The sequence below is a fragment of the Phyllobates terribilis genome, unplaced genomic scaffold, assembly GCF_046119375.1.
Source record: "Phyllobates terribilis strain yellow unplaced genomic scaffold, ASM4611937v1 Scaffold_3__8_contigs__length_932513732, whole genome shotgun sequence".
Classification (NCBI taxonomy): Eukaryota; Metazoa; Chordata; class Amphibia; order Anura; family Dendrobatidae; genus Phyllobates; species Phyllobates terribilis.
Window position 1 is genome coordinate 264,840,829 of NW_027362763.1, and position 14,139 is coordinate 264,854,967.

The following is a 14,139-nucleotide window of genomic DNA, read 5'->3' on the forward strand; positions in this document are numbered from 1 at the left end:
AAGGGAATATTCTCATTGAATACTTTGTTCTGTACAAAGTTGAATGTGCTGACAACAAAATCACACAAAAATCATCAATGGAAATAAAATGTATTAACCAATGGAGGCCTGGATTTGGAGTCACCCCCAAAATTAAAGTGGAAAAACACACTACAGGCTGATCCAACTTTGATGTAATGTCCTTAAAACAAGTCAAAATGAGGCTCCGTATTATGTGTGGCCTCCACATGCCTGTATGACCTCCCTACAATGCCTGGGTATGCTCCTGATGAGGTTGTGGATGGTCTTCTGTGGTATCTCCTCCAGGATGGCACATCAATGCGAGCTGTGGCAAGAAGGTTTGCTGTGTCTGTCAGCGTAGTGTCCAGAGGCTAGAGGCGCTACCAGGAGACTGGCCAGTACACCAGGAGACGTGGAGGGGGCCCTAGGAGGGCAACAACCCAGCAGCAGGACCGCTACCTCAGCCTTTGTGCAAGGAGGAACAGGAGGAGCACTGCCAGAGCCCTGTAAAATGACCTCCAGCAGGCCACAAATGTGCATGTGTCTGCACAAACGGTTAGAAACCGACTCCATGAGGGTGGTATGAGGGCACGACGTCCACAGATGGGGGTTGTGCTCACAGCTCAACACAGTGCAGGACGCTTGGCATTTGCCACAGAATACCAGGATTGGCAAAGTCGCTACTGGCACCCTGTGCTTTTCACAGATGAAAGCAGGTTCACACTGAGCACATGTGACAGATGTCACAGAGTCTGGAGACGCCGTGGAGAGCGATCTGCTGCCTGCAACATCCTTCAGCGTGACCGGTTTGGAAATGGATTAGTAATGGTGTGGGGTGGCATTTCTTTGAAGGGCTGCACAGCCCTCCATGTGCTCGCCAGAGGTAGCCTGACTGTCATTTGGTACCGAGATGAGATCCTCAGACCCCTTGTGAGACCATATGCTGGTGCGGTTGGCCCTGGGTTCCTCCTAATGCACGACAATGCCAGACCTCATGTGGCTGGAGTGTGTCAGCAGTTCCTGCAAGATGAAGGCATTGAAGCGAAGGACTGGCCCGTCCGTTCCCCAGACCTGAATCCGATTGAGCACAACTGGGACATCATGTCTCGCTCCATCCACCAGCGTCGCGTTGCACCACAGACTGTCCAGGAGTTTGCGGATGCTTTAGTCCAGGTCTGGGAGGAGATCCCACAGGAGACCATCCGCAACCTCATCAGGAGCATGCCCAGGCATTGTAGGGAGGTCATACAGGCACGTGGAGGCCACACACAATACTGAGCCTCATTTTGACTTGTTTTAAGGACATTACATCAAAGTTGGATCAGCCTGTAGTGTGTTTTTCCACTTTCATTTTGGGGGTGACTCCAAATCCAGGCCGCCATTGGTTAATAAATTTTATGTCCATTAATGATTTTTGTGTGATTTTTGTTGTCAGCACATTCAACTTTGTACAAAACAAAGTATTCAATGAGAATATTTCATTCATTCAGATCTAGGATGTGTTATTTTAGTGTTCCCTTTATTTTTTTGAGCAGTGTAGAATAAATATTTCCATCCAGTAACTCACTGCTGACGTCTTGTCTGATTTCAAGCCTTTGTCTTCATCTTGTCAAATCTTTGTGTTGATGTCCTAACGCCGGGACTCTGCCATTGCAGTTTGCTGCACTATTCGCCACGTACCTGAAAATAAAAAATGTCACATATTAAGTGGGTACGGAAAGCATTCAGACCCCTTTAAATTTTTCACTCTTTGTTTCATTGCAGCCATTTGGTAAATTCTAAAAAGTTCATTTTTTTCTCATTAATGTACACTCTGCATCCCATCTTGACTGAAAAAAAACAGAAGAGGAGAGGAAGAATGGCAGAGGATCCCCAAATCCATGTGTGAAAAACTTTTTGCATCATTCTCAAGAAGACTCATGGCTGTACTAGCTCAAAAGGGTGCTTCTACTCAATACTGAGCAAAGGGTCTGAATACTTATGACCATATGATATTTCAGTTTTTCTTTTTTAATAAGTTTGCAAAAATGTCTACATTTCTGTTTTTTTTTCAGTCAAGATGGGGTGCAGAGTGTACATTAATGAGAAAAAAATGAACTTTTTAGAATTTGCCAAATGGCTGCAATGAAACAAAGAGTGAAAAATTTAAAGGGGTCTGAATACGTTCCGTACCCATTGTATGTACACATTTGTTTCCTGAATAAGAAATCCCCTTGCACTGTGCCGTTAAAAACTGTACAGACATACACCCACCATTAATATATAATTAGATATTATGCAACCCACTAATAAAAATGTAAATTTTAATCCAGCACTGTGCCCCCATTAACTATAAATAGCCACTTTTCCCCTCCCAATAAATATATAAATTAATTAAAACCTTTACTCTTGCTCCCAATTCATTACCAGTCCCAGTCCTGCATCCTCACTTCCCCCCACTCTGTATCTTCTGCTCCTCTAATTCATTATATTTACATGCCCCCCTCTGCCCAATTCATTGTCATGTCCTCTCTTTTTTTTTTTCCTCTCTCTCTCTCTCCCACCCCCACCCTCTATTCATTATCAACTGCTCTCCCCACCCTCAATTCATCATTTACTCTCCCCCACCTTCAATTTATCATTATTTGCTGCCCACCACCCCTAATTCATAATCACTTTCTGTCCCCCACCCTTCACTCATCATTTGCTCTCCTCCACCTTCAATATATAATCCTTTACTCTTACCCACCGTCAATTCATCATCATTTGCTCTACCCCACCTCCAATTCATCATTTGCTCTCTCCTGCCCTCAATACAGCATCATTTGCTACCCCACACACCCATTTAATTCATTTTATTAAAAAGTTTTTCATACTTGCCTCTTATACGATTTCCTGCAGCTCCACTTCTGGTAGTCAGCGGCTTGCGTACATGCTGGTGCCTGTGCAATGACATCATTGCGTAGGTACCATCATGTCACAAAAAAGGCTGTTTTGACAGCCATGGAACTACAGGAAAGCCATCGCAGTGCACAATACCTTATTGTAATCTGCCTATGGGCGCAACCCACCCCTGACCCTGGGGCCCGGTAGCAAAAGAGTGGGGGCCCAGACCTCTTTGCTTCTGCTCACCGGGCCCCATATACCAGTAAGGGTAGTAATGTCCTGATGGTGGCCCTGGTCTGCAGCATAGTCCTTTCCTTCCTACAGTATGAGGGAAGGGGAATCGACTAACATCAGGGACATGCTGGACCTTGTAGTCCTGTCCTGTGCAGTGCAAGGAGGAAATGATCAGAGAATGTTGGGGCATGCTGGAGCTTCTAGTCCTATCTGCAGTATAAGGGGGATCAGATAATGTCAGGGGCATGCTGGTCCTTGTAGTCCTTTCCTGTCTGCAGTATAAGAGAGATGTCCAAGGCATGCTGGGGCTTGTAGTCCTGTCCTGTATGTAGTATAAGCAGGGAAGGATGCAGATGATGTTCAGGGCATGCTGGACCTGGGGCAGTGGATGTGAAACAGCTAGCAGGAGATGTGCAGCATCCATGGCAGGGCTGCACCTCCTCTCAGCCCATGATGTATCTGTATATTAGGTGGCCACCTGTATCCCCTCCAGGGGCAAGTGCTGGTCAGACTCCACACAATAGAAGCAATAATCAGTGACCATAGCTCCCAACTGTCCTTGATTTAGGGGGTCTGTCCCAATCAGAGCTTTTGTCCCAGCTTCTGATACTCGCCTCTCTTCTCTCCAACGTCTTCATTGCTCCTCATGGGTGGGGCTCTGTTCAGTGAATAAATTAAATTATAATATTTACCCCTCTCCTGTGATCAGGTCTCCCCAGGACTCGAACTCGCCCTCCATGCTCGCAGGCTGCAGTTCTACCTATGAACCACAGACCACAATGATTTAGATAGGAAAATTGCAGGCAATGACCCCAGAATCAGATTATACATAGAGATACATTCTATAAAACAATGTATTTACGTGTTCCATGTATGCTGAGGTGAAGAAAAATGGCATATTTTTTGTTCCTATAAAACTAGTAAAAAGCAATTACAAGTTAGCTTTTTTTTTTTTTGAGTCTCCCTGGTATTTGAACCCACAACCTTCAGCTGAAGCTATTGAGCTAAAAGCTCTGGTGATGTAATGAATTTTGGGTACTTGATCTGTATTGCAGGCTCTGACTCCACAGGCAGATTGTACTGATACATTGTACACAGCAGTGTATTTCTATGTATTTATATTAAAGAAGAGGAATAAAAGAGATTCTTTTTTTTTATTATATAAAATAATGAAAAACACTTGATAATGAAAAAAATACATATTTGGTGTCCCTGTAATCATAAAGAACCGCACAACACTGCAATAATCTGAAACACTGCAGATTATTTATGGAGATCGGTAAACGGTGTTAAAAAAAAGGCATGATTGATATTTTCCTCTATTAAACCCATAAAAAATGTAATGCTGAGGCCGTGTTCACACGTAGCTTAAATGCTGCATTCTTTCTACTGTTTTTTTGTCCTACACTTTTTTTGCAGGTGTCTGTACCAGATGACGCAATGACAATCTCCTGGTTATTGCGTGTTTTCTGTGTTTCTTTTATGTGTTTCCCCTCTTTATTTGATGCGATTTTGGTAAAATATGAAGCAGAGTTTTAACGCTTTTTTAATACTACAGAAAAGGTTCGATTCTGCGCTTAAAAATTCAACAGCGTTTTTTTTATGCATTTTTTTTAGAAGCCTATAAAGAAAAAATATACCAAAACTGCAGAGTACAGCAGTGTCTTTAGATGCACCAAGAGAGGAGATTTCATGAAATTACATCCACTTTGCTTTAGACGTTTAGACTGTGTTCACATGTATCGTAAAAGCTTCAGTCTCTAGTGTCTGTTGAATGTCCCTCACTACCACTGCCCCTCTGACATCACCTCCTGTCAGGGTAGAAAGAAATGGTAAATGGGAGTGGATTACGGTGTGGCCAGGGTCGTGGCAAAAATTTGCCGTGGCTCATGTGTCCACAAGACTCTTTCCTAGAGGGTTTTGGGTTACGCACTTACAGTACAGACCAAAAGTTTGGACACACTTTCTCATTTTTCTGTATTTTTCACCGGAAATGGTTTTCACTTCACAGGTGTGCCCTGTCAGGTTTAATAAGTGGGATTTCTTGCCTTATAAATGGGGTTGGGACCATCAGCTGTGTTGTGCAGAAGTCAGGTGGATAGACAGCTGATAGTCCTACTGAATAGACTGTTAGCTGCTTTTTTCTTGGCATAATACAAATTCTAAGTAAAGAAAAACGAGTGTCCATCATTACTTTAAGAAATGAAGGTCAGTCAGTCTGAAAAATTGGGAGAACTTTGAAAGTGTCGCCAAGTGCAGTTGCAAAAACCATCAAGCGCTACAAAGAAACTGGCTCACATGAGGACCACCCCAGGAAAGGAAGACCAAGAGTCACCTCTGATTCTGAGGATAAGTTTATCCGAGTCACCAGCCTCAGAAATCGCAGGTTAACAGCAGCTCATATTAGAGACCAGGTCAATGCCACACAGAGTTCTAGCAGCAGACACATCTCTACAACAACTGTTAAGAGGAGACTTTGTGCAGCAGGCCTTCATGGTAAAATAGCTGCTAGGAAACCACTGCTAAGGACAGGCAACAAGCAGAAGAGACTTGCTTGGCCTAAAGAACACAAGGAATGGACATTAGACCAGTGGAAATCTGTGCTTTGGTCTGAGGAGTCCAAATTTGAGATCTTTGGTTGCAACCACCGTGTCTTTGTGCAACGCAGAAAAGGTGAACGGATGGACTCTACATGCCTGGTTCTCACCGTGAAGCATGGAGGAGGAGGTGTGATAGTGTGGGGTTGCTTTGCTGGTGACACTGTTGGGGATTTATTCAAAATTGAAGGCATACTGAACCAGCATGGCTACCACAGCATCTTGCAGCGGCATGCTATTCCATCCGGTTTGCGTTTAGTTAGACCATCATTTATTTTTCAACAGGACAATGACCCCAAACACACCTCCAGGCTGTGTAAGGGCTATTTGACCAAGAAGTAGAGTGATGGGGTGCTACGCCAGATGACCTGACCTCCACAGTCACCAGACCTGAACCCAATCGAGATGGTTTGGGGTGAGCTGGACCGCAGACTGAAGGCAAAAGGGCCAACAAGTGCTAAGCATCTCTGGGAACTCCTTCAAGATTGTTGGAAGACCATTTCCGGTGACTACCTCTTGAAGCTCATCAAGAGAATGCCAAGAGTGTGCAAAGCAGTCATCAAAGCAAAATATGGCTACTTTGAATAACCTAGAAGATAAGACATATTTTCAGTTGTTTCACACTTTCTTGTTAAGTATATAATTCCACATGTATTAATTCATAGTTTTGATGCCTTAAGTGTGAATGTACAATTTTCATAGCCATGAAAATACAGAAAAATCTTTTAATGAGAAGGTGTGTCCAAACTTTTGGTCTGTACTGTACATTTTGGCAAACTGTAGTCTAGCTTTTTTATGTCTGGGTCAGCACTGGGATCTTTCTGACTCTCCTGTCATAGTGATTCATTTCATTCAAATGTTGACAGATAGTTTGCACTGACACTGATGCACCCTGATCCTGCGGGACAGCTTGAATTTCTTTGGAACTTGATTGGGGCTGCTTATCCACCATCCGGACTATCCTGCTTTGCAACCTTTCATCAAATTTTCTCTGCTGTCCACGTCCAGGGAGATTAGCTTCAGTGCCATGGGTTGTAAACTTCTTGATTATGTTGCGCACCGTGGACGAAGGAACATCAAGATCTCTGGAGATGGACTTGTAACCTTGTTGATATTTTTCAACAATTTTGGTTCTCAAGTCCTCAGACAGTTCTCTTCTCAAAACTATCAGGCATTTTGTGGATTCTTCCACTCACCTACCAACTACCTGACATATCCAGCTTTTCTGTATGTGTCCCATCTTCAGAGGCTACGGATGTTTGGATCTCCTGTAACCGCACGCACGTCGCACTTACTCGTTGCAATGCCTGCGGCTTCTTCTGTGAAGTCCAGCGTCGTGTGGACTGGTGAATCCCCTCCTCTAGCTAATCTCCTCCAGTCGCTGCTGGTTCAGCATGTGCCGCTTATGCCAAGCATACACTCGCCTACCTGAACCGCAACCTCTTACAGCACAGGTAGGAATCATTCATTCTATACAAGAGTGGCTTTGTAGCGCATCCCTTCCATTCACTTATATTTTACTATTATTTGCACCAGGGCAACGGTGCTATCGGGATTGCTGCTCTTTGCCTACGTGCCTTCATATAAGCAGCGCTATTGCTTGCCATATATTTTGTATTAGTTCTCTTCTCCTCTTTCTGTTCTCCATGCTTAGTGTAGCACACACAGAAATGCAATGCAAAGATTGAGTCAACTTCTCCCCTTTTTTTTATCTGGTTTCAGGTGTGATTTTCATATTGTGCACACCTGTTACTTGCCACAGGTGAGTTTGAATGAGCATCATGTGCTTGAAACAAAGTTGTTTACCCACAGTTTTGGAAAGGTACCAACTAGTGATGAGTGAGTGTGCTCGTTTAACCCTTTCACCGAGCATGCTCGGGTGCTTACGGAGTAACTTCGGCGTGCGCGTATATTATGTTCGAGTCCCTGCATCTGCATGATTTACGGATGTAAAACAGCCTCAACACATGAGGATTCCCTAACAAACAGTAAATACCTGGATGTGTTGAGGCTGACTAACAGTCATAAATCATGCAGCTACAGGGACTCTAACATAATATACGAGCTCGCCGAAGCTACTTGGTAAGCACCCTAGCATGTTCGGTTAAAGGGTTAAACGAGCACGCTCGCTCATCACTAGTACCAACCATTTTTTGGGTTTTGTGTGACATTCTGTCCAATTTGCCTTTTTTTCCTCTGTTTTTTTTGTGTTGTTCCAATACACACAAAGGAAATAAACGTGTATAATAAAACGTGTAATTGCAATAATTTTCTAGGAGAAATACTTCATTTTCTGGAACAATTTCAGGGGTGCCAACACTTTTGGCAATGACTGTGTGTGTGTATATGTATGTACAGTTATATGAAAAAGTTTGGGCACCCCTATTAATCTTAAGCTTAATGTTTTATAAAAATTGGTGTTTTTGCAACAGCTATTTCAGTTTGATATATGTAATAACTGTTGGACACAGTAATGTTTCTGCCTTGAAATGAGGTTTATTGTACTAACAGAAAATGTGCAATCTGCATTCAAACTAAATTTGACAGGTGCATAAGTATGGGCACCCTTATCATTTTCTTGTTTTAAATACTCCTACCTACTTTTTTCTGACTTACTAAAGCACTTTTTTTGGTTTTGTAACCTCATTGAGCTTTGAACTTCATAGCCAGGTGTATGCAATCATGAGAAAAGCTACTTAAAGTGGCCACTTGCAAGTTGTTCTCCTGTTTGAATCTCCTCTGAAGAGTGGGCTTCTCAAAACAACTGTCAAATGATCTGAAAACAAAGATTATTCAACATAGTTGTTCAGGGGAAGGATACAAAAAGCTGTCTCAGAGATTTAACCTGTCAGTTTCCACTGTGAGGAACATAGTAAGGAAATGGAAGAACACAGTGACAGTTCTTGTTAAGGCCAGAAGTGGCAGGCCAAGAAAAACATCAGAAAGGCAGAGAATAAGAATGGTGAGATCAGTCAAGGACAATCCTCAGACCACCTCCAGAGAGCTGCAGCATCAACTTGCTGCAGATGGTGTCACTGTGCATCGGTCAACTATACAACGCACTTTGCACAAGGAGAAGCTGTATGGGAGAGTGATGCGAAAGAAGCCGTTTCTGCAAGCACACCACAAACAGAGTCGGCTGAGGTATGCAAAAGCACATTTGGAGAAGCCAATTTCTTTTTGGAAGAAGGTCCTGTGGACTGATGAAACCAAGATTGAGTTCTTTGGTCATACAAAAAGGCATTATTCATGGCGGCAAAAAAACACAGCATTCCAAGAAAAACACTTGCTACCAACAGTAAAATTTGGTGGAGGTTCCATCATGCTTTGGGGCTGTGTGGCCAATGCCGGCACCGGGAATCTTGTTAAAGTTGAGGGACGCATGGATTCCACTCAGTATCAGCAGATTCTTGACAATAATGTTCAAGAATCAGTGACAAAGTTGAAGTTACGCAGGGGATGGATCTTTCAGCAAGACAATGATCCAAAACACCACTCCAAATCTACTCAGGCATTCATGCAGAGGAACAATTACAATGTTCTGGAATGGCCATCCCAGTCCCCACACCTGAATATCATTGAACATCTGTGGGATCATTTGAAGAGGGCTGTCTATGCTCGGCGACCATCAAACTTAACTGAACTGGAATTGTTTTGTAAAGAGGAATGGTCAAAAATACCCTCATCCAGGAAATCATTAAAAGCTACAGGAAGCGACTAGATGCTGTTATTTTTGCAAAAGGAGGATCTACTAAATATTAATGTCACTTTTCTGGTGAGGTGCCCATACTTATGCACCTGTCAAATTTTGTTTGAATGCAGATTGCACATTTTCTGTTAGTACAATAAACCTCATTTCAAGGCAGAAACATTACTGTGTCCAACAGTTATTACATATATCAAACTGAAATAGCTGTTGCAAAAACACCAATTTTTATAAAACATTAAGCTTAAGATTAATAGGGGTGCCCAAACTTTTTCATATAACTGTATATATGTATATATGTGTGTGTGTGTGTGTGTGTGTGTGTGTATATATATATATATATATATATATATATATATATATGTGTGTATATCTATATATGTATATATCTATGTATATCTATATATACGTATATATCTATCTATGTATATCTATATACACTGCTCAAAAAAATAAAGGGAACACTCAAATAACGCATCCTAGATCTGAATGAATTAAATATTCTCAATATTCTCATACTTCGTTCTGTACAAAGTTGAATGTGCTGACAACAAAATCACACAAAAATCATCAATGGAAATAAAATTTATTAACCAATGGAGGACTGGTTTTGTAGTCACCCCCAAAATTAAAGTGGAAAAACACACTACAGGCTGATCCAACTTGGATGTAATGTCCTTAAAACAAGTCAAAATTAGGCTCAGTATTGTGTGTGGCCTCCACGTGCCTGTATGACCTCCCTATAACGCCTGGGCATGCTCCTGATGAGGTTGCGGATGGTCTCCTGTGGGATCTCCTCCCAGATCTGGACTAAAACATCCGCCAACTCCTGGACAGTCTGTGGTGCAGCGTGACGTTGGTGGATGGAGCGAGACATGATGTCCCAGATGTGCTCAATTGGATTCAGGTCTGGGGAACGGCCAGGCCAGTCCATAGTTTCAATGCCTTCATCCTGCAGGAACTGCTGACACACTCCAGCCACATGAGGTCTGGAATTGTCCTGCATTAGGAGGAACCCAGGGCCAACCGCACCAGCATATGGTCTCACAAGGGGTCTGAGGATCTCATCTCGGTACCTAATGGCAGTCAGGCTACCTCTGGCGAGCACACGGAGGGCTGTGCGACTCTCCAAAGAAATGCCACCCCACACCATTACTGACCCACTGCCAAACCGGTCATGCTGAAGGGTGTTGAAGGCAGCAGATCGCTCTCCACGGCGTCTCTAGACTCTGTCACGTCTGTCACATGTGCTCAGTGGGAGCCTGCTTTCATCTGTGAAGAGCACAGGGCGCCAGTGGCGACTTTGCCAATCCTGGTATTCTGTGGCAAATGCCAAGCGTCCTGCACTGTGTTGAGCTGTGAGCACAACCCTCATCTGTGGACGTCAGGTCCTCATACCACCCTCATGGAGTCGGTTTCTAACCATTTGTGCAGACACATGCACATGTGTGGCCTGCTGGAGGTCATTTTGCAGGGCTCTGGCAGTGCTCCTCCTGTTCCTCCTTGCACAAAGGCGGAGGTAGCGGTCCTGCTGCTGGGTTGTTGCCCTCCTACGACCCCCTCCACATCTCCTGGTGTACTGGCCTGTCTCCTGGTAGCGCCTCCAGCCTCTGGACACTATGCTGACAGACACAGCAAACCTTCTTGCCACAGCTCGCATTGATGTGCCATCCTGGATGAGCTGCACTACCTGAGCAACTTCTGTGGGTTGTAGAGTCCGTCTCATGCTACCACGAGTGTGAATGCACAACCAACATTCAAAAGTGACCAAAACATCAGCCAGAAAGCATTGGTACTGAGATGTGGTCTGTGGTCCCCACATGCAGAACCACTCCTTTATTGAGGGTGTCTTGATAATTGCCGATAATTTCCATCTATTGTCTATTCCATTTGCACAACAGCGTGTGAAATTGATTGTCATTCAGTGTTGCTTCCTAAGTGGACAGTTTTATTTCACAGAAGTTTGATTTACTTGGAGTTATATTCTGTTGTTTAAGTGTTCCCTTTATTTTTTGAGCAGTGTATATATATGGATATAGCTATGTATATCTATATATATATATACAGTACAGACCAAAAGTTTGGACACACCTTCTCATTTAAAGATTTTTCTGTATTTTCTTGGCTATGAAAATTGTACATTCACACTGAAGGCATCAAAACTATTAATTAACACATGTGGAATTATATACTTAATAAAAAAGTGTGAAACAACTGAAAATATGTCTTATATTCTAGGTTCTTCAAAGTAGCCACCTTTTGCTTTGCTGACTGCTTTGCACACTTTTGACATTCTCTTGATGAGCTTCAAGAGGTAGTCACCGGAAATGGTCTTCCAACAATCTTGAAGGAGTTCCCAGAGATGCTTAGCACTTGTTGGCCCTTTTGCCTTCACTCTGCGGTCCAGCTCACCCCAAACCATCTCGATTGGGTTCAGGTCTGGTGACTGTGGAGGCCAGGTCATCTGGCATAGCACCCCATCACTCTCCTTCTTGGTCAAATAGCCCTTACACAGCCTGGAGGTGTGTTTGGGGTCATTGTCCTGTTGAAAAATAAATGATGGTCCAACTAAACGCAAACCGGATGGAATAGCATGCCGCTGCAAGATGCTGTGGTAGCCATGCTGGTTCAGTATGCCTTCAATTTTGAATAAATGCCCAACAGTGTCACCATCAAAGCACCCCCACACCATCACACCTCCTCCTCCATGCTTCACAGTGGGAACCAGGCATATAGAGTCCATCCGTTCACCTTTTCTGCATCGCACAAATACACAGTGGTTGGAACCAAAGATCTCAAATTTGGACTCATCAGACCAAACCACAGATTTCCACTGGTCTAATGTCCATTCCTTGTGTTCTTTAGCCCAAACAAGTCTCTTCTGCTTGTTGCCTGTCCTTGGCAGTGGTTTCCTAGCAGCTATTTTACCATGAAGGCCTGCTGCACAAAGTCTCCTCTTAACAGTTGTTGAAGAGATGTGTCTGCTGCTAGAACTCTGTGTGGCATTGACCTTGTCTCTAATCTGAGCTGCTGTTAACCTGCGATTTCTGAAGCTGGTGACTCGGATAAACTTATCCTCAGAAGCAGAGGTGACTCTTGGTCTTCCTTTCCTGGGGCGGTCCTCATGTGAGCCAGTTTCCTTGTAGCGCTTGATGGTTTTTGCAACTGCACTTGGGGACACTTTCAAAGTTTTCCCAATTTTTCACACTGACTGACCTTCATTTCTTAAAGTAATGATGGCCACTCGCTTTTCTTTACTTAGCTGCTTTTTTCTTGCCATAATAGAAATTCTAACAGTCTGTTCAGTAGGACTATCAGCTGTGTATCCACCAGATTTCTGCACAACACAACTGATGGTCCCAACCCCATTTATAAGGCAAGAAATCCCACTTATTAAACCTGACAGGGCACACCTGTGAAGTGAAAACCATTTCCGGTGACTACCTCTTGAAGCTCATCAAGAGAATGCCAAGAGTGTGCAAAGCAGTCATCAAAGCAAAAGGTGGCTACTTTGAAGAACCTAGAATATAAGACATATTTTCAGTTGTTTCACCCTTTTTTGTTAAGTATATAATTCCACACGTGTTAATTCATAGTTTTGATGCCTTCAGTGTGAATGTACAATTTTCATAGTCATGAAAATACAGAAAAATCTTTAAATGAGATGGTGTGTCCAAACTTTTGGTCTGTACTGTATATGTATATATCTATATATTTGTATATATCTATATCCATATATATGTATATATTTATATATATGTATATATCTATATATAAATGTACAGTGCCTACAAGTAGTATTCAACCCCCTGCAGATTTAGCTGGTTTGATAAGATGCAAATAAGTTAGAGCCTTCAAACTGCAAACGAGAGTAGGTTTTATGAACAGAAGCATAAATCTTACAAACCAAAAAGTTATGTTGCTCAGTTGAATTTTATTAAATTTTAAACATAAAAGTGTGGGTCAATTATTATACAACCCCTATGTTTAATATTTTGTGGAATAACCCTTGTTTGCAATTACAGCTAATAATCGTCTTTTATAAGACCTGATCAGGCCGGCACAGGTCTGTGGAGTTATCTTGGCCCACTCCTCCATGCAGATCTTCTCCAAGTTATCTAGGTTCTTTGGGTGTCTCATGTGGACTTTATTCTTGAGCTCCTTCCACAAGTTTTCAATTGGGTTAAGGTCAGGAGACTGACTAGGCCACTCCAACACCTTGACTTTTTCCCTCTTGAACCAGGCCTTGGTTTTCTTGGCTGTGTGCTTTGGGTCGTTGTCTTGTTGGAAGATGAAATTACGACCCATCTTAAGATCCTTGATGGAGGAGCGGAGGTTCTTGGCCAAAATCTCCAGGTAGGCCGTGCTATCCATCCAAACCACAAGAATTCTGTTTGGTCCCCCTAAAGTATTAAGAAGTAGTTCAGGCACCAAGAATAATGAGCTTCACATGTGTGGATTAAAGATCTCTTTTGCCAGCCTTTTCTGACTATTTAAGACCCTCCCCAAACTTGTGAACAGCACTCAGACATGGTCAACATGGGAAAGACAAAGGAGCATTCCAAGGCCATCAGAGACAAGATTGTGGAGGGTCACAAGGCTGGCAAGGGGTACAAAACCCTTTCCAAGGAGTTGGGCCTACCTGTCTCCACTGTTGGGAGCATCATCCGTAAGTGGAAGGCTTATGGAGCTACTGTTAGCCTTCCACGGCCTGGACAGCCTTTGAAAGTGTCCTCC